General features: G+C 31.8%; 1 long non-coding RNA gene across 2 annotated transcripts; it reads left to right on the forward strand.

The window, feature by feature from the left end:
- The first annotated feature begins 6 nt into the window (after positions 1-6).
- On the forward strand, positions 7-2,811 carry LOC110093621. 2 transcript variants are annotated; one of them, XR_003699453.1, is made up of 6 exons: positions 7-390; positions 477-592; positions 907-1,052; positions 1,187-1,263; positions 1,350-1,417; positions 2,764-2,811. It is a non-coding gene; the product is annotated as an uncharacterized LOC110093621 (long non-coding RNA). The 2 variants fall into 2 exon arrangements; XR_002302738.2 differs by having other exon boundaries at positions 7-592.
- The last annotated feature ends 37 nt before the right edge of the window (positions 2,812-2,848 follow it).

Raw genomic sequence — 2,848 nt, forward strand, 5'->3', positions numbered from 1 at the left:
TATAACCTTATTTGTGATAGAAATTGAGGATTTTATAAGATAACCATAGCTCCCTTTGTAGAGTTAGTGTGTGGGTTTTCTCTCTTTTAGGAGTTGAGGAGCAAGCATTGAGATGCTTTAGAAGGATCAATCATCGGTCTTTCAATGACTTTATTTGGTTTGTTGGCTGAATTTTCATTCAAGTTTTAGTTATAGTACAAGCCTCCAATATGGAAACTTTTTGAATCTATGCCAGTTTTTCCATAATTCACCAAGGTACCACTACTCACAGGTAAGTTCAGTTTTTTGCCATTACTCAACTTTTCTACAGAAGGACTTACAAGACAAGCAGCAGGCTGCAAGCTCTTGCGTTCAAGCAAGTCACTTGAACTATTTTCATCAACTGCTGAAGTGAAGCGACCCTCCGAAGATATAGTTGTTTTTTCTTTATTTGCTAATGCATACTTTCTTGATATGTCCTTATTTGATTCTTTCAGATCAGCTTCTCTTTGGTCTATTGAAGAAGGAGAGTAAACTACTTATTTTGATGGCTGAATTAGGTGGTGCCTAGTAGCAGAAAGTTGTGATTCAATATGGTCATCTTATTATGAAGGTGAGCATTATACTTGATTAGATTATAAATATTTACAAGTTTGCTGGGGGTAATTGAAAGCAACCTAAGTTTCTAATGTATGATAATTTTCTTCTTTCAGATGTGTTATTTCTTTATCAAATAAGCCTATATCTAATGGAAATTTTTTTTTCTCTGAATTTGATCCTTTATTGTATCTTGATACTTTCTGACATTGCTTTTTTCTGTGAGCATTGAAATATGAAATGTTCATAATTGCCTTCTGTTGTATGGCTTGAGTTAATTTTTGCCAACATTTACTGGTTATTTATCAGACATTTATTTTTTTACTGCAGTTTGAAAACACTATACTTGCAGAAAAGGTCAAGCTCGAGAAAGAACAAAGCGGTCAACAGAGGAATCAAGTCGCTAGTCTATTACAGCTAGATCATGATAAAAAAATGCAGATACACCAACAGAGTTTGACTATACATATCTACAGGTTTTACTTCTATCCTTAGAGCACTGAATGTATTAAATTCTCGTTATTTGGATCGTATTTCTTTTTGATGAGTTAATATTTGTAGTAATACTGTGACTAATCTTGATTTGATTTTTTGTACTGTCTGGGTTCAGTTTTGAAGTAGTGTGCTTCTGACAGTACAAATGAGCATATTCATGGGCTGTTTGTCTACAATTAAGATGTAATTCAAGTATGAAGCAGAATGTTGTGAATCCCTTCTTTGTAAAATTTGATATTTTAAAAGGTTTGTAATAAATTGTTTGTTGAACATTACAGTATGTTACCACATCGCGTGAGCTATTGGAGCAAATAGGAGCAGAGGCTGCAGCGGGTGGAATATCTAGGTAAGGTGTAAATGTGTAATATTCTTATAAGTTGATTATTACTTTTAATTGCATATCTTATTTATCATTATTATAGGATTTTAACAATCAATAGGCCCTAATGTTAAATCATATTAATGATTTAACCTTTCTTTATGATTATATGCTATATATAAAATATATTAACTCATTTTACGCCCAATTGGCTACATAACATTTAAATGATTTTTATATATGGAATGTAATATAAAAATAACTAAATCCTTATAGCAATAGTGCAATACGTCTTAATATATAAATGTTGTAATATTATTTCCTATTATTCTTTCCAATGTCATTGCGTAGTAATAATTATACATTAAATGTTTTATTTAAAATTGCGACTTCTTTTGAATTTGATCTTTTTTTAAGGAACCATTTGAATATTTCTTAAATAACCTATTAATTATTTTTCTTAAAGAAATTAATGCCTTTAAATCATAGAATTATTTTTGAATAGGAGGGCAATGAAAAATTGTTTGAACATTTTCTCATTACTCCTCTCTCGCTCTCTCTCAAATTCTCATTAAGATTACAATTTTCAATGCTAATCAAAACATCTTTAATTCTGAGATATATAAGCAAGAACATTCACAAGCAATGTGTTGCATGAGGATCGGCATTACATTGTTACATCGTTTTATTTTCATTTTAAATTTTGATTTGATATATTGTTGGATCTCATGTGTTGCAGCAATTGAATTTTGTCTTTAATTTAAATTTGTATTACAAAATTATAGTAATTTAGCTTTGTGTATTTAGGTTGAGTGTTTCTCCACGCATACTTGGTGTGAAGGAAATTTGTTTGTGGAGTAGAATCCTAGTTTGTATGTTTGGCTAGGTGTGGATGAAGCCGAATAAACTAAAAATTGACTTGTGTGCTTTACATTCTCTGCATTTTTAATTTTGTGAAACCATCACGTAAAACCACCACATTGATGACGTATGTGTACCGCCGCATACTTGATTCACACAGCCATCTCCTGCTGCAATAACCCTTCAACATCTCTAATAAGAGCAAAGAGAGAAGTTGAGGATTACTAATGGAGTTATATTTATGAAACCATCACGTAAAACCACCACATCCCGTCTTTCATGTTTCTAGAAAAAGAGTTCCTGGTGCTGGTTGGTTCCTTGATACAATTTCCAACATAACCAAAAAGGATCCTGCTGCACAATTCCTTGTTTCTTTCAGGAGCAAGGTCTGCCACTGTAGTTTTTTGTTTGTCTTTTTTTTTTTTTTTTTTTAATTTGCCTCTGTCCTATTCATGCCCTAGGAAATTCATCTTAACAACCATTGCGTTTCTTTTTGTATCTTCTCTCTTCAGGATACAGTAGGATTGTGATCTTTAGCTGCTGGGGGGAAACTATTACAGGTTAGTAAATTTATGTTGAATTAATAATTATGGTGGT

The sequence above is a fragment of the Dendrobium catenatum genome, unplaced genomic scaffold (assembly GCF_001605985.2).
Source record: "Dendrobium catenatum unplaced genomic scaffold, ASM160598v2 original_scaffold_21390, whole genome shotgun sequence".
NCBI lineage: Eukaryota > Viridiplantae > Streptophyta > Magnoliopsida > Asparagales > Orchidaceae > Dendrobium > Dendrobium catenatum.